Here is an 18,842-nt window from a genome sequence, read left to right as displayed (position 1 = left end):
AATAGAGTGATACTTGAACGTAGTTCGAAGCGACGTTTGTCTTAAATTCAGTCAGTTTCTCTGCCTAGAATATCCAAGGTTTGGGTGGCGTTAATTCCATGCGGCGGTTGATTGCCTTTGCCATTGTTGCCATAGTTACCATGCGAGAGAAAGCTACGATCGTGTCGGGCAGAATAGCAAGGGTGGCTGCGGGGGTGAGTCTACGGGTGGTTAATGAAGCCAAATCCGTTTACGATGAATGCTACGGGAGAAAGAAAGGGACGCTGGGTTCGTTAGACGGTCTGCATCGGGACGACAACGTTGATCTTGTCGGAGAAAATGTTTGGTTAAAGATTTTCCTTCAACCTTAACCCTCTTACAGAAACAACATTTACCAACATTCTTAACTTCTTTAAAACTGTTAAAAATTTTTTATATCATTTATATATTCTTATTTTCATATTTGAAATAAGACGTACAACTAGTAAATTAATAAATCAATCGGTTTAGCCAAATTGTTACGTAAAATGGTTAGAACATATGAGACGAACATATATTTCAATATTATTTCGTTCGATATTAACAAAAATATATTTTGATAAACACAACTAAAGGATAAGAAATAATTTTCTTCGAGTCTTAATGAATTCACTCCTGAAGAATAGAAATTTCTATCTTTTTTATCTGCACTCTTCGTCCGTATGAAGAAAGGTATTAATATCATAAAAGATCTTCTGAATTCTTTAACTTTCATCAGACCACAGTTAAATCCCCGATTCGACCATTTACAGAGCCACTCGAGAAACTAGACAATCAGCGACTCGCGTGCCACGACCGAGGGTGGCGTTTCTTCGATTTCCACGAGCACCAGGGGTGCTTTTCGTAACCGGAAGATCGCGTGTCCTCGAATCGTTTGGAAATTTTTGCGAGTTTTTCAACCAATGCTGGCACACGCCCGTCGTCTTTTGGAGCTACGATAAATGGTCATAACCATGGCCATCCTGTAACGATTATCGTTATTGCAGACACGGCAAAGAGAATTTGTTTTATATATGCAGAGTACTTCATCAGACTTCGCGTTTAATTATCACGTTCTGTTTGATAAGCATACTGATAAATCTGCTAATCTGCGTCTGATAAATTTTTAGATTATGTCTGTTAGTTTCGTAGAACGGGAGAGAAGTCGAAGAAGAAAGAAGAAAGGAAAAGAAACGTTTAACTTGTAAGTAGATACTTTAATGCGTTTGATAGAAAGGCGCAGTTGAACAGAAAAGTAGTTCCGTTTTTAAATAGACTAGAAGATAATGGCACTTTCAGAAAGATTATGCTAGACGGTGATTAGAAGCAGCGATTAAAGTAAAATACAAATTCGAATTTAAATTTAAATCAAATCTCTCAAAGCTGGTTCGCTCTGTTTTCTAAAATATAAAGACCAATAAACAGGATCGCTTATTAACGGCAAACAAATAAACTATATTTCCAAAAGTTCGAGATAACGATCCAGATGAACGAATTATCAAGAGAATTCGATTAATTTTACAGAATCTAAGATTGTCTGCCTCTGAAAATATTTTCCTCCGCTGATCTTCATAGATTACCTGGTCGAGTTTGATAAGGGGAACGCCAGGAACTCGATAAAATTTGCCGCTGACTGCTTTTCTCTCGGCTCCATGAATAAACATAAGATTGGTCATTTTCGTAGTTAACTATATTTTCTTTGAGGCAGCAATTTTACGCAACCACGAAGTCGTAATTGATGGGCAGCGTGGAAACACCCACCAAGATATTGAAGATGCCTACGAATCTCGTGACGAAGCTCGATTTCAAACTTTCAAATGACTGGCATCGCCGCTTGTTTATGAAAGGCGGTACGCCTTTCGTTTCCGGTCTTTTAGACACGTGCGTGTTTCTTCTCGATCGTGGAATATGCTATTGTGATAATTCATCGATGCACTGGTTAAGATAGCACGCGTTAACCTTTCGCGGTCCAGTTGCGATGAACTCGGTAACGTTAAATGTTCCGAAAAGGGAACTAAAGAAAAGATAGAATTTACAGCGATAAATTTTCTCCACTGTTTCTATGAAATTAATATGTATGTGATTTTTAAAACCGTTTTATTAACAATTAATAATTTTAAATTACTATATTGTAGGTTACGTGAAATGTTGTTGAATAGATTACGGTTGTTACTTTGAAAATGAATATAGAAGAATACTGCTGAAATATCATAGTCTCTGTGTACCACATTTTCATGTAAAAACGTCGTAACTTGTGAATTGTACCCGAACGAAATAAAGTTTCTCTGAGAAGTTTCGTTTGAAAATATTAATGGTTAATTCTAGGATCCTATCGCTCAATGATATTATACATTGGTGATTTTAATTGAAGCGATACGATGAGTTTAAACAGGTTTACATGATTAAGATTAATCTTGTCGAAAGCGTTTGCATGTTTTTAACAGTTACAAAAACCAGAGGTCTGAGCCATCATTTTTTACATAATTGGTAGGTAAAGAGAAGTTTTCAAATTCTACTAATCGATTATTTTTCGACAGCCAGCGTAAATATGAAATTCTCTTCTTCAGCACGATGAACACATCATCGACGTGAAGTTTACCAAAGTCTCACGAAAAAAAAAAAAAAAAAAAATAAGAGCACTAATTGCCCTTCTCGCGTGTTCCGATTAGACAACCGAGTTTAAATTATCCGCCGATCACGTCAGGGGAGTAATTAACACTCCGAGAATAGAAATTCTTTTTCCATCTGCTACAGCACTTTAATTTTCCGTAAGTGCGCGCTTTTGCCTGTTTAATGCGATCGACGATAAGCCTGGCCTCGCAATTCAATCGAGTTTCCCGCTGTTCGCTTCCTTGGACTTTATCCTCTTTTCTTGTAAATGTACACCAGCACAGGCGAAGTATATTCCTTTTTGCATTTTTCCACTCCTAATGATTCCATCTGCTTCAAATGTACGATTCCACAAGGATAAAAATCTCTAATTTTATATTACATCTTTTAAATACAACCTAAGCGTTCATAATGAATCATCTTATTTTAATGAAAGCCATATTCTTTTCGATTTAACATTAGAACTACCAGAGTGGTAAAAATAACCAATTTCTAATTTTATACATTTGCGGTGCATCTTTGGTAATTGTACCGATTCGCTGTGAAATAAATGAATAAGAGCTTATTTTTCTGCTTGCATTATGCATTTTTCATGTAGCTTCCATTTTGATATCTTTGGTACGGGTCTGATACTTTAATCGCTCGTAGTTTCAGTATTAAAAATGAGATTTACTTGGAAAAGTCAATAACGAATCCACTTGGCGAAGTTTTAACGAAGATCGCAAGAAAGAATGGAGGAATATTCTAAATTTCATAGGTAGCCGATTAGGTTCGCGTAACATCGGCAAATTATATGAAAATTTATTTGTTATATATATATATAAATAGCATCATAGACATCCATTAGACTGGTATAAAATTCTGCTTTGCGCGGAACGTGCGCTACGGGGCTCTCTTTTAGTTTACTAATTAAAGCAACTGCCTCGCCGGGTGCTAATGAGTAGGCGCAGTCATAACTTTACGTCGGCAATTACCGCTGCTTTATTACGCTTAACATCAACGTTATCATTGCACACGAATCTGTTCGCTGCAGCCTTAGAGAATCATCCTAATTATTCACCGCGTGTCCTTTCGCGACAATTACGTGCAAAAGTCTTTTCTTCTTTCAGTCTGTCTTTTACGATTTGTTAAGAAGCACTAATACTCAAATTAATATTAGCATATCCCCCAATTCTGATCCATATAATCACATATATATAAGCATTTTAACATTTATGAATTAAATTATTTATTAATATTTTAAAAACGTGTTTAGTCTCAGTTACACGAGATATTCTACATCGTGCATTTTACATTGCGTCGTATATCGTACATTAAATTGAGTCGCTTAGTATTCTGACATAAAAATCTTCGATTTCCACGTTGCAATTTCTTTTCTCGAAACCTGCAGTAGTAAAGGCAATCGGTTCTCGTCCGCGAGACGAGCCAAAGGGGAAGCAAATCCGCGACGAGACACGGCCAGAGGGAGAAAGTCTAGGGGTTGGCGAAAACGCGAGTAAATGGGAGTTTGCACGTGCACATTAATAGAACACAGTAGTTCTCTATTCGTATGACGTTGTTTGGTACTTAGGCTCTGTTTTCTTCCTTCCATCGAATCTTTTTCGGTTTCGAAAAAGAAAAAAGAAAGGAGAAGAAGGAAAAAAAGGTTGCCAGCGAGTAAAAGCTCGAACATCGTCGCCTCTTCTGGCAATTCCCCGAGTAACTTCGCTGCCAGTCGCGTCGCCTGGTAACGTATCTATCCGTAAACTCGGCTGGAGCATATACGTACACGTCGCCGGGATATGTACTCTGGCAACAGTCGTCCCAGCAGTTGTCGAGATTCGTCCCGGGAAAAAAAGTCGTGAAAACGAGCGAATCTCATGACGGTCGATTCGCCAACTTTCTGCAACGAGTCACGAACTAGCAGCTCCTCTTCCGCTTTAACCGCTTTAACATCATCACTAAGGACCGCATGGCTGGCCCAAGACTGCAACACTGTATGTATAGTGACGACTTTTGGATAGAAACGTATTTGAAATTGTGGATGCTTGACTAGGAAGATTTGTAGCTCGTTTGTCTTGGAGGATGAGTGATTGAGACGTAGCGTATAAAGAGCAGCACTCCAGATCGAAGATACGTGTATACTTTTTAATGTGCAATAAATTTTATAAGAAACGAACACATGGCTAATTTCATAACAACCGACATTTCTGAAATATTCAAAGTGGTGTAAATCTTGTAACTGCAAATTAAAGATCACAGTATTATCACGGTGTTAAATTTTGACCTATTACTCCATAATATACCTTTCTCACGATGGATCCTAAAAAGAGCTTTATTTTATACCGTAAAAAATACATTTAAAAATACATATTCTAGTCATTTATATTTTCCAGAAACATATTCACATTCACGATCAAAATTGATCACGCATAACAAAATTCCCTCGTACAATCTTTAGACACAAATGAACCTAAAATATTCCATGTTCGTGGAATTTCAAAAGCGACTAATGCCATACCTCTAACCATAAACTCCAGCAAGATTCATGATGTAAAAGATTGACGGTTGATCGTGGCGAAAATTTTTCAGGCGCAAATCCGAGGATGAAATTACGATGAAAGGAAAAGGACAGTCGTAATTCATCCGTGCTCCCTAGCACTGGAGAACGTTTTTAGGTCGCGTAGTAAGCGGGTAGGGGGTGTCTGGGTGCTGCCGCATCGATCCGATACATCACGGGGGCATTTACATCCCCGCCGTAGCCAGCCCTCGCTGTCCCTTTCCCTCTCGCTAGCCGTTTTTCCCCGATCTTCCCTTTCTTCCCATCGGCCGGCCCAGCTAGCATCCAGAGGGTGCTTTTCTCCCGTGCGGGCGCTTATGCCGCCACTTTCCTGGGGGCGCTTGCGCGCAACCATCCTCTGCTCTCGCGTCCCTTCCGTCGGCACCGTACAACCCACCCTCCACCAATTTTCAACCCCCTTTTCTTCTTTCCTTTCTCTTCCGCTTCACCCTCGCGACGTTCTCCGTCGTTGGTCTTGGAAGCCGATGCAACGGCCATTGTCTACGCGTCAAATCTCAACTCGCTCGTTCGAATGATGATTTTCTACCGAGAAGATACCTTTAGTCTCTATACGAATACTAGTCCTTTCTCTATTTGATTGGCCTGTGTTGTATTCATTCATTTTGTATGGTGTGTGTAGAGAGCTGTTCTTGGGAAAATAGAGTTTGGATACGTTTAGTATCAGGAATTAGTTTGACAGATGCGTATTGAACGGGAAACTCGAAATTCGATTTTCTAAAAAACCAAGCTCCCAATGCAATCCTGTTGCTCTTGATAGCCGCCGTATTTCGAGTCATAGATTGTTTCCCCCATTATATTCGTACCACGATCTTCCGCACACTTTGTATAGCTACTTTAATGTTGATTGATACGTTCTTTCGTTCCTTTGTTCGCGCTCATGTTTATCGTTAGAGACTTACATGGACGACGTAGCATTTAGCACTTTATTCGAACCTTCTCTCAGTCTTATTTTAATGACAGTGAGTCAATTGCTGTTTACTAGCCGGTGTTGGATTTCTGAATATCTGCCTGAAGCAATGTTAAATATAATTAATAATAATAATAAAAAGATATTAGGGAAAGGATAATATACTTAAGAAAAGAAGGTCCAAATAAATTGTTACGATTAATATGAAATGTATTTATACTGCAGTAGGAATAACAAGCGGTAGATTTATAAAGAGTAGATTGATACAAAGAAACTTTGTAGCACATAGTTTTTAATTAGATCGTTTCTATGCTTCCTCTGTGATTTAAAGGCTTGCGATCATCGATGCTGAGGTAAGTGAATAATTACAAGAGGAATTTGAACGCACGGCCGAACGTCGATTAATAATAATTTTGTCATTATTCACCGACTGAAAGGTGCGAGCCGCTCAATGTCGGCATAAATTTCTCACTGGCTGCCACCGCAAAAGCGTTCTATGTAAAGCCGTGCGACTGCGAAAAATTAATTTCTGTCTGATTTGCAATTCCTACCAGACTTTGCTAGTCGACGCGAATAGAGAATTACGCGCAGCCATAATAAATAAATAAATAAATAAATAAATAAGCAATGACGGCACGCACCACATACCTCACGCGAACGAGAATTCGTTCTTATTTTTTTTTTCTCCTCTATTTGTTTGTATGCGTGCACGTGTACACGCCGTGGCTGGGCTCATCAAGCGACTATGCGTGTGGAAGAAGATCAAACAGACCGGGAGTTTTTCATTCTAATTACTCCGCGCCGAGCAATTACCAGATAGCATCGGCCGACGTCGTTTCGGTTTGAGATCGTAGATTCCTTCGGTCTTCCTTCTTCGCCGCGGTTAGCCCCTTGTGAACCATTCAACCGGACAAGCTTTGCTCGAAAATCGAACCCATTCACCAAGTTATCATCGGTTCTACTGTATGTACCATGTTACGAGCAGGCATATTTCATATACATATATATTATGTATATTTCCTTTTTGGTTCCAAGATATTCGCAGTAAAAAATAAAAAATAATTTAAAATCTGATTGAAAAGTGGTCGTTTTGATAATTTAAGAATATGTACCGTATCATGATGAGAAATAGACATCTAACAAGGTTCTCTTTGGACCTACTAAAAGATTCTTTCAATTTACCTCTTGGTCTACGATTTTTTAAAGTATTTATTCAAACGGATGCATAAGTATTTACTATATGGTTATCCATCTCCGGAGAGCGTTATGTCGATTTGCAGCTAGCGATCCTCACCGAACGATTACAATTAAAGATGAAATTGAAATAAATTATCAACTCAATCTGTCTTGTCGAATCGCAATCACAATCCGTGCCAGGAACGTGACAAGTTCACCTCAATGTTACAAGTGAAGGGGTTAATTTCCAATGTAATACCTCCTTACTTGAAAATAGATTGCAAATTCAAGGCGGGTAGTTTCTATAATCCGAGGACAAATTATCGAAGACCTTGAAGGAAAGACCACGCCCAGAATGATTCTTTAACAAAGCCAGCAGCACCAGGGACCAGCAAAGAGTCCTGGCCAGGATGCTGGAAGATGACGAAGGGTATCAACGGCGAAGGAATGGATCGGGGGTGGTTCTTTGTCTCGAGGGTTCGGATTCTGGGAGATAGAGGCTAATTCCCAGCTTCCACCCCTCGTGGAATGTCGACGTCCAGGCGAAACGAACTCCTCTCGTCCACCTTTCCGCCCTCTCGTCCTCTTTCCTTCGCTTTGCTGGCTACTTTGATGTTCCTAATTTGATTGAAGGAATCCGCCGTACGGATCTCCTAACTTCGTCTTTATTGATTGCTGTTTTGTTCGCCGTCGCAGCCGGAGAATCCAATGTCTACACGATGCAACCCCTTGTACACTCCTGTTCTTTCTTTGTCGCGGTCCTCTGTCTTTGAAACGCCCTGTAATCGAACTGATCCATTGTCCCAGACCAGTCTGATTTCTGGGAAGTAGGTTCCTACGTCGATTGGTATCGGTTTTCGAAGATTTCTTAAAAATGTCCGAATCTTACTAAGCATAGCATTTTCGTTAAGCCTCTGAATGAAGAAAATTGGAAAAGAAGCTATATACGTAAAGATTCATCTGTACGTCAGAATACGTAGAAACGTCTTCTAAAAACACGTTTCTATTATAAGACGAGTACTGTAAATGATCCAAGATTTTTGTTCGGTTTAGAAAATCGAGTCTAATTAACGTTTTATATTTAATAGTTTAAATTATTAATATTAAAAACCTTGGACGATAAGTTCATCCAAATTCTAAACCATCACAGGATCTTTCCTAAAGTGAACGTCGAACGGCCATTCAATTAATCCCCGCTCTCGAGCGAATTTAATTAGTCGATTTCGTGTCTGTTCAAGTCACTAGACACGGAAAGGAACCGTGGATGGGTCGCGGGATCTCCTAATTTCCTTTCCTCTTCTCTTCGCTCCGCCGACTCGGCTAGTGAACTGACGAAAAAGAGAGAGAGAAGGAAAGGAAGACGAGAAAAAAGGAGAGATACGAAGAAAGAACTTTATCAGGAAATTCGATAAAGGGAGTCCGCGAATTTTCTGCGAAACCAGAGAGATTCTGACTGGGCTGCGGTCGTATCTTATCGCGAAACAGACGTCCACGCCAGAATCCCGGCTCTGGCTTCTATATAGCGCTACGTACCTGTATTATATCTGCGTCGTTCACATATCTGGATAGACCGCATCACATCCCGCCCCTCTGTCTCTTTCTTCTGATATATATATATGTACGACGTATATACCTCCCCCCGATCCAGGGGGTGTGTACGTGTATCAATATTATATCTCGCGAAATATCGGATGGACGTCGCGTTTCTTACCCTCTCGGTCCTTCTTATTTCGCGACGAACACAGGTTCGTTTTAACCGATTTCTTCTACGGCGTTTCTTGTTTGTCCTCGATGGACTCGTGGTTTGCCTGATCGATTTTCATGGACTCTTCTAAGGTTTGTATAGTTATCGTGAAAGCTCTGTTTATTGATATGGTTCAGAAACGAAAGAGAGGGTTCGTTCTGAAGAATCATCTAACTGCCTAATTTCCTTATCTATCAGCTGTTTAATGATCTAATAAAATTATAATCGATGAGCTTTCTAACGGTAGATTTTTCTAATTATTATAACTGATGATCGAACAAGGAGATATTAATTTACTCCGCAACAGTCTCTGTTTTCCAATACCGCCCCTAAATGATTCCTCGTTAATCTTTCCCGTTAATCTTCGTCATTCTTTTTATCATGATTTTCCACTAAGTCTATGTGCATGTGTTCCAGCACACAAAGATCGGCAACGTGCCTATTATCGGCATTCGACCGGTATCAATGCAACCAAGCTAATCGCATGTCGATTACAGCAATCGTAACGAGGGCCGATAAACGCTGGAATCGAAATGAAAAGTTTCTACTCGCGGACGTTCTCGTAGCTTGGAGCTTTACGAGCCGAAAACTGTTGCCACAAAGTGTTCCTGTTCGATTCGTGATATTTTATGGCAATGAGCGCGCACATTTTATCGCGTTATCAAACGCCAATTACACTCGATAAGACCAAATGCGTTTGTTTCGCGTTTCATGTAACGCTTCACTGCGCGTTGACGCTTTACTACTTGTCAATTTGTTAATTATATTATTTGATAGCTATTCTATTTTTCTAAGATTAATTCGTTTAAGCTGCTATTTTCTATGGCACGCATAAAAGATCGTAGGATACCAGGATGGAATTAAATCATCACACAGTGCGCTAATACGTGAACATTCCTACGACCATCGAACGTTGCGACTGACAAGTAGTTATGAATTTTATGCTTCGGGAACTGTAAAATGACCGACCGTACCGCGTAGCAGGCAACGATTTCATTTTCATACAATGTAATATGAAAATCAAACACAGACAGAGAATTGAATTCTCTTTCTAATTTGAACAACTTGACTTTAACGGACGCAAACATGTATTCAAATTACGCTCCGATAAGTCTGATTGTGACCGACCGAACGAGACTCTAACAGTAACAATACGATCGAAGCTTAATTCGTGTTTACGTACCATAAAAAATAAAGCTGACCTACAAAGAAATATCGAGGCGAATGCTTGGTTGCAGGACCCCTCGAATTTTGCAAAATTCCGCAGGCACAGTTGCCAACATTTGTCCAGAGTGCGGGGAAAACGGTGACCGGAGTGCGGTACAATCGCATTACTAATGATTTTACTTGGGGGCGACCCTCAGGGCCGTCATATCGATACGATAGGAGGCTGATTCGCCGGCGGAAACGTCAGTCGGATAAACCAGGAACGCTCAGACCACCCTTCGTTCCATTCCTCTCGAAGCAACGCGAACGGCGAAGATGAAGAGAATCGTGGAGATCAGGGGTTATGTCTAGCTGATCGAGCCCCCTCCTCCGTTTCGATGATTTCGTTTACCCCGAGCATCGGGGACAAAAAGCGAATCGCGCGACGATGCTTCGTACGAACGCATGAATTCCCTCGGGTGACATTTACTTAAAATTATGTTCTTTCTGTAGAAATAGATGATTCTGTTTGCTACGCTGTTTCCCTTGTTTGTCGGGCGAAACATAAACGATCTTTATTTATGGAACCGAGTAATGTTCCTTTAAGTTGATTGGAAAGATACATTTTTGGATTAATATTTAATACGTTCGCTGTCGAGTCACGTATCAATAGTCGCTTGGTGTGTGGGTGTCATCTTCGAGAGGGTGGGGAATTTGATTTACGCGATCGATATTAATTTTGTTAAATATTCTGCAGCAGAGCTATATATTTTATCGTTGTTACGATGTATTTTTTAGCTGTTACGTTCTTTGGATTGTTCTCGGTATAATCCTGTGTCTTTATCGTTAAAAGATCTCGTAAGTTTGATAAAGATACGAAAAAGTCGCTTGGTATTAAACTTCTGTTAAAAGTTTGTAAAAGCGTAGAATAAATATTCGAGGAGTTAATCCGATTCTGACACAACATTTCATAATAAAGATCGTCTTAAGCATAGATCGAACATCGTCTCGTGGTACAAGCTTTTATACCTTTAGGTATCGTTGATTCGTCTCGACTGTCGTGAAGTCAACAAAATACAGAGGGCAATGAGAAAATTATACAACAGAATCGCACACTCAGCTTGGATAAAACACAGTTCGGGGACAAGAACGTTCATTAATCGGTTCGCGGACGGTAAATATTTAACCGCACCATTCGGATCGAAATCGCGTTAGCAGGGTGGAGTAAAAATCCGGCGGGATTGCCACGGGTCGCGGCAAAACAGCGATTAGAACGAAGGGAAGAGGAAGGATGGAAACGGAGGATGGGAAGAGCGACAGGACGAACGGAAGGGTGAGAGTTTCTTGCTCGATGGACGGCTTTTCTTGCGGCGAGTACTCGCCGCGACACAAATAGCGTATGATTGAGTGAGCGCCGCGAGGGATTTCCACAGACGTGGAAACGGAATATCGCGCGAGGGAGGAAAAAAGAATGGCGGAGAGAAACGTCGACGTTTAGTCGCTGCGAGGGAAAAGGCACCCCGTCGCGCCTCGCGGGAGCGTAACGGCCCCTCCTCCTCACGAAAATCGACCATGTTCGAATTCTTCTCTCCCTTTTCCTTCAGATTTTTGTTTTTTGATTCGAACTTGTTTCGGTTACGTATCCATTTGGTGTATCTATCAAAGAAGCTTTTCAGCAAAACGATATTAATTGTTCGTGATTCGTTGTTGAATTAAATTCGATGTTTCATTTGTATTTCTTTTAATTGTAGATGCTGATGATTTTCACATTATGAATATATTAACACGTTTTACGGAGAATAAAAGAGCGTATTTTCCGTTAAGAAACAGAAATCAGAATTACGATAGTATTTAACGAGATACTCTGTTATTAATTAAAGACGGCAACATAAGGAAGAAACTAAAAATACTTAGAAAAATATCGCCACTCTTGGTCAGTAAAACATGGCGTAGAAAAATTGTATTGGTGTATTAAGAAACGGTATAGTTTTCTTTAAAGAAGCAAAATTGTCCTTCTAGTCTTTCTAACACCTGACACTTTCGGAACAGATTGTGACGTATCTACTACGTAAAACGATTTAAATTTTCTGAATGAAAATTTTGTTCTACCTTCTATTTAACATTAAACCTTTCATTCATTTCATTTGCTTGGGACATCCTGTGTACATCGAAACTAATTTGCAAAGAGTTAAGAGGTAATTATTATCTCTAGCTTTTCGAATAGTTACGATATCTATCGATTTTTTCGCAATAAGTTTCTGGAGAGTTGCAACACGAACAGGACAAACTATTAAGAAATTACATCCATGAATTGCCTTCTATTCTCGACGAAAAAGAACACGGTGCATGCAGGGTGCAGTGACCAGTGGAACGCTTATTGTCAGCCATCCGCAACCACGAAGCTTCCAGGGGACATCTTCCGGTAATTCCCCGGCTCTATGACGAGCAACGTCTCTCTTTCTCTCTGTTTTCCCGCGTGTTCAGCCACGCTGAAGCGATTTTTATTTGCCGCGGTAGTATGCGCTTCATAATCCGCCTCGGTTCTTCACGAACGCTCGAATTTCTTTTTCCTTCGGCTGTGTTTTCTTGCGGCTTTCCCCGCAAGGATAGAGGTCTTCTTTGTGAGTCCATTGGCAACGACTGACAGGTGGAAATGGACGATTAAGCGGCTGACAATTCCGCCTGGAATAGTCTGTTTCACTCATGGAAAAAAACCTAAGCCTTGTCCAGGTTCGATGATAAATTCGTTGGTTATCGATATATTTCGAGGAACTTCTTTCCAAGGAACATTGACATTGCGAGCGGATGAAGATTTTTATTAACACGCGATGCAGCAATTTTGGAGGAAGCAGAAAATTTAGCAACAGAAGAATTCGATTAATGTTTAAAGGAATTATTCGTTGAGAAGATTCAATGTAATCTAGGTGTGAGATCAGCCGTCATTTTTCTCAATCTCTCTGCTTCGTAACAGGTTAGTACACTTGTGGCATAAATTATAGTTCTAGTTTACCAAAGGCGGATTATATTTGTAACGAAGTCTGATTTAATTTCTAATTGAAACTTCTGTTTTTTTTTGATAAAAACCACTAAATACAAATCATCTGCGTTTCTTAAATCGCTAGCGGGAAAGTCACAAAGCGAGGGACTAAAACGTGTCTCGTTGTCTATCTGATATTTGTTTGACCTAGCTTGTATTGCTTAAATATTTTTTAACCAGTTAACATACGATAAAAATCTCGTGGCACGGCTCGCAAAATTCTCAAGAATAAAGCTTTTGCTGATCGAAAATGACGGGAACGAAAGGATCCCATTGAGTGCACCGTACAGAATTAAAATACTCGATACATTGGCTCTCTATCGGCGATCGAGAGGCACGTATCTCGATTTTCCAGCCCTGAATTACGTGCTTTTCGCGCGGAATACGACGCGCATGGAAAAAGAGATACGGCTCTCGGTCGAACCGCGAGATGGAGAGGCACGAACCAAAGGGAATCGGAAGAAGACAGTAGAGAGGGAAAAGAGAGAAGATATTATTTATGGGACGGTCGGATGGTAGTGCCGGCGTGCCATGCATAGACAGCACCTCGTTCTAGCCGGCGAACGAATGGCTCGTTCTCTGTCCGCAAATGTACGGAAATGCCGGTCGAAAGCTATTTCTTAATATTCGCCGATATCGCTAGATCCCCCGGGGTTGAACGTGCCTTTTGTACGTTTCCATAGAAACCCGATGTCGCCGCGGATTCTGACTCCCGCGTCTTTTGCCTCACGTATGTACACCGCTGTTCGATTATGGCGATGTGTCGATAAAAATTGGAAATGTGCAATTAATCGATGCTCGAAGAAACACTACGTCAATTCTATATTCGCGTGAGAATGGATAGCACAAAGGAGAAAGAGCTATTTTTTAATAAAAAAAATGGCACGAACAAATGGGTAGGAAAATACAATGGGATATTAGTTTCGGTATAAGAAGGTAAATAAGTATTAATGTTTTATAACTATTAACTTCACTGCGTATAAACACGAGACAGGGATTCTCCTTCATTAAAATGGAAGAAGAAAAATTCGAGAACCCTATTTTCATCTAACATTATACGGCATTGCTTAATACGTTCTATGACAATTTCGTCGTAATTTTTTTCGCTATTCAATAATGAGGTAAAAAAGAAAAGAAAAGGTGGTGAATTTCCCAATTTCTCTCGCACGAAAATATGTTCGCGATATTCCAGCAGCGTCATTGAAATGTAAGAGAGGCCGAGTTGCAGAGGCAGGTTCCGCGTGGGGGACGGATGCAGCTTTTCAGAAGAGCTTTTACGAGTCGCATATGTGAGCGCCGTCTCTTTTATCCCTCGCTTTATATTCCTGGCACCGTGTCCTATCCCCACTATCGTCCAACTTCGAGCTTCCTCTTCCAGTCAGAAACGGGCGACCAACCCCCGTAGTACCTCTTTGTCGAGAGAGGACCTACCACCGAACCACTCTCCTTCACCCCTGCAGTTCGAACCAAAGAAATCTTTCTTCATATTCACTGGGGAGTGATCGTCCGACATAACGTAACAAATTTCCAGCTCCTTCGAGGCTCACACCCCTGGCTCAAACGTTGTTCGATCGCTCGAACGCGCATTTAAATCCTCCACGACCCTTTCTCTCTCTATTTTTTCTCTCCCGCTTCCTCTCTTGATTCAACGACGGATCAACCCTCGCGATGGGGCTGGGTTCTCTACCTTTCAACCCCGGCCCACGAGAAGCATGGTCGACCGCCACGACCGTCCAGGGACCGATTCTTCCCACGCACAATTTACAGTTTCACATTTTATTCCCATCGCGCGTTCGACAACTCGTGGATGGTCGGCGAAGGATAAACTCGTTTCATTCTCGCCGATCATCTTTCTGCTCATGGCACAAGGATGTCGTTGGACGTTGTTCTTCGTGGATTGAGAATGTCCGAATTCGAATGGTCGTTCGTTGTATTATGACGATTTGTGTGGCGGTTGGCAATGTTCTTGTTGGATTTTTATGAATAGCTTTCTTTGGCACGATCTTTTGCGAATATCGTTGCGATTTTATACGTTTTCGATTGCAAGGAAGATACATCAATTTGTAGGAACGAGTCACTGTATGTCTATTGTTCGTGGAGGAATCTCGTGAAAGACTGACTACTTCATTGACACATTCGTTGCTTTTAAAATACAGCCGTCCGTTTCTGTTGGAGTAGAATGCGAGGATTTATTAGAAGTGTCTTTATTTTAAGTAATTTATTTTAATTATTTTATCTTAACGCACTATCCTCTCATTTCTTTTTCAAGCAAGGCTAATTTTTTATATAAAGTCTACTTAATATTCCTAAGAATATTTCTCCTGTTTTTGATTTTTTTTCTCTCTCGTTATAAGAAGACTGCCGTATTTTACGAAGATTTTAAGAAGTGATTTGAATTTGTTAAAGATTTTTTGTATTTTGTGAAAGATTTAAGGGAACGTTTTTGGAATCTAATTTAAAAATTATCGATTGCAATCGATCGTTGCAGGTTCATAGATGCGGAGGATTTCAAGGATCAACTAGGCGTTAGGTGATTTCGTATAAGAAACCAGGGAGCCATGGTCACCTCGATTAATTCTTTATCGATTCGACGCGGCGCGAGGAGAGGCACAGCAAAAACCTCTTCACCATGGGGATGCAAACGACCAGATGGATGATCGACGAAGAAATCGACGGTTTTTGTTACGAATAGAACCTTTTCGTAGCGACATGCCGAGTAATTTGAAAGTAGGTGTTAAATATATTTATCACGCTTCTAACAACGCTTAAAATCTCTCAGCCTCGAAATTGATCCGACCAAATTATATCCTATAAATCTTTTACTATTCTTCCGATCGAACATCTTTCACTAGTCATCGATCAGTCTAATAAATAAAACGTTAAAAATCGAAAACTAAAATTCGGTTTTAATTTTAATAATTTTAATTTTAATAATTTACAATACACGACACACGACACATAACTTGTTGTAGACAGTATGAATTCCAATTAAGGCAACGTAATGAAACAAAAGTCATTATTCTCTAAGTATGTGTACAACTTTACTATCACGTACGTAAAGTTCACTCGTGCTTCTCGATTTTATCAATATGTTGAAAAATACATTGCAAATTTCCTGAATGATTCTAAATCGATAGCTAAATACTGTATAAGGAGAAAAGACCTTGAGAACCACTGGTGGTTCCGGTTTATTAATTTCGTAAAAACTGTCGGACGCACGTTCACCGCCTTTTTCATGATTTAATTAGCATCGGTGGGGGCCGGCCACCTGGTCGAGGGGGACCACCATGGGACTCTTCGGGCCCAGGACGTAACCTCGGCGTCTAACGACGTGGAACACTCCTGTTCTTCGGCGAGAGAGCGCCGGTCGCGGTTCCGTAACGCGTTAAATTTATCGGCGAGCAACTTTCTTCCCCGTCTCATTATTCACGTAAATCGATCTCTCTATCTCGATCGCTTCGACCAACGAATAACGCACCGTGTAATAAGTTCCTTCGATGGTATCGTTTGCTCTCTACGATGTCGAAACAAGTTTCGATACCAATTGACCTCCGTCCCTCCCCCCATTTACTTAATTTCCACATTTTTGTCTTTGCAATTTCCATCTACCTAAATTTGCGATTTCTTCTTTTATCAACGTTCTATCTACGTAATTGTAATTATTGGCACCGGTGGAGATATCTTACCGGGAAAAATGTCATCGTCTAATTTTTCCATTTTTGAACGAAACTCTAAGTTTTAAATTTCAATATGCTCATTACAGATTTACACTTTTGAGGAAGAATAGATACCATGGAATAGTCCTGCGATTCGTTTTCGTTATTTAACTTTGTTTTCTGAGAAAACTATGGAATAGTCAAGAACAGAATTGTTGTCGATTAAGGAGAGCTAGCCGGTGAGTTTGGCGATGAATCGGGTTCTCCATGTCTTTCACACATTCTCGCTTGTCAGGTGGGCGGGACGGATCGGTAATTAGTGTGAAGAAATTGTGGCTTCGAGGGTGACGAAGCAAGCACGAGTTCCTACCACGTGAACAAGCCTGCCGAGACGGTCCCAGACTTCTTGCCGTTCTCCCAACTTTGTTGTTTTAATCGAACGGAATTGGTTAATACCCCGCCTTCATCCTTCTCCTCTCCCTTCTTCCCCTATCTATTTTTTACTCTGTACGATTTTCTGAGCCTCTGCACCATCGTATTTCATTGTATAAAAGATCATTAGGAAATTACGTAAAATTGGTGAACGAAATTGATGATTAATCACGGAATCGATGAACTTTTAAGGAATGCTTGATCTTACATAGAGAACGGATAGAAATTTTCCGTTCTTGTTGAAATTTTTGGAAAATTCGAAGCGGAAATTTCGTATCTTTGAAATATTAGAACAGAAATTTTTCAATTTTCGGAAGTAGAAAATATTTAGTAGCTTCTTGTCTGTAGAAACTAGAAAACCTTGAAATTCCCATTACAACAGAGCAATTATCGCTGTAAATTGAACGCAACTTCTTTCCGCTGCCTAATATGTTCTATATTGGTGAGAAGAAAATCAGTAAAATTTAAAAAAGATGAAAGCTTCTGTGCATCGAGCGGTTGATTTTACGACGATTTATCAAGCGTAACAAGTTGCGAAGGGGCGTAAGCAAATTGGACGTCGTCATTGAGCGATAAACGGGATTCACGTCGAAATCGTGTCGCTATTAATAACGCTAGGAGGTAACGCCAGTACTCGTTTAATTTTCCCGGCAATTATTCAGATGACTGTGTGAATAATTACTTGCTATTCGGCCCGTTTGCCGCGCTAAGTGGGCTGGCCGATCGTTATCTTAATCGAGCCGACCGTTTGATTAACCGTTGATTATTCAATTAAGGAAAAATATTTCGTCATGGTCAATTGAACCGGCGTGCAGGTATAATAAAGCAGAATGTGGAACAGCACGGTCGACTTGTAAATCAATTAGCCGTCGTTCATTGTTGTTACCGAGCCACTCTATTACTCCAAAGACAATACAGCTGGTTACTATGAGAATTCGCTCGTTTGAGATCCTAAGTTCGTTTCCCTTAGTAAGTTTTTATTATTTTTCTTCATTTAACAAAGGAGATATCGCCATTTGAAACTTCATAGAATACGAAATATATTTGCTGTGAAGTTTATGGAAATTGAATATATTTTTTTGACGAATATATCCTTTAACTTTGTTAATCGGCGACTTCCAAGGATTTCCAAGGCGATTGTTCATCGAAAGTGGAAAGTTCTCCTACTCTAAATGCGGAATTTATATTGAGATTAAAGTAACTTAGCACAGTCGAAAATCCTAAGAATTTCTTATAAAAGTTTAATAACTCTCGAGTTAAGAATGTAACATAATAAATCAGATGGAACGATAATCGCAGAATTCTCGTGACACTAGTGTTTCGTTACAGGAAAAGTGCAATGACGGATTTCGCATCTGCATTTATTCATGGATCGAGTTCCACTGGACGTTTCCAGGGATCGATGGATGCAGAATCTAGTCGAAGAATGCTGCGGAGTAAGAAGGTAGACGAAGAAGAGGAGCAACGGAACGCGGAAAATAGGTGGGACGAGCGGAGAAACAAATCGTAATGACCGAGGGTAAGAAGTTTGATGAATATTGATCTTGGAATACCAGTTCTGATCCGGCTATCCGTGT

General features: G+C 40.3%; 1 long non-coding RNA gene and 1 pseudogene across 1 annotated transcript in view; both read left to right on the top strand.

Annotated features, from left to right (window-relative positions):
- LOC143303112 (uncharacterized) overlaps positions 1-18,842 on the top strand; it is a 55,164-nt gene that overhangs the window by 34,081 nt on the left and 2,241 nt on the right. Inside the window, exons 2-3 of the long non-coding RNA XR_013059115.1 lie at positions 15,666-15,904; positions 18,595-18,784. This is a non-coding gene — a long non-coding RNA (uncharacterized LOC143303112). The remainder of the gene's footprint in view (positions 1-15,665; positions 15,905-18,594; positions 18,785-18,842) is intronic.
- LOC143303095 (uncharacterized) lies at positions 12,447-13,820 on the top strand (annotated as a pseudogene).

The sequence above is a fragment of the Bombus vancouverensis genome, chromosome 8 (genome assembly GCF_051014615.1).
Source record: "Bombus vancouverensis nearcticus chromosome 8, iyBomVanc1_principal, whole genome shotgun sequence".
NCBI classification, from domain to species: Eukaryota; Metazoa; Arthropoda; class Insecta; order Hymenoptera; family Apidae; genus Bombus; species Bombus vancouverensis.
The sequence above is the reverse complement of the archived record's forward strand: the minus strand, read 5'-3'. Positions and strand labels throughout refer to the sequence as shown.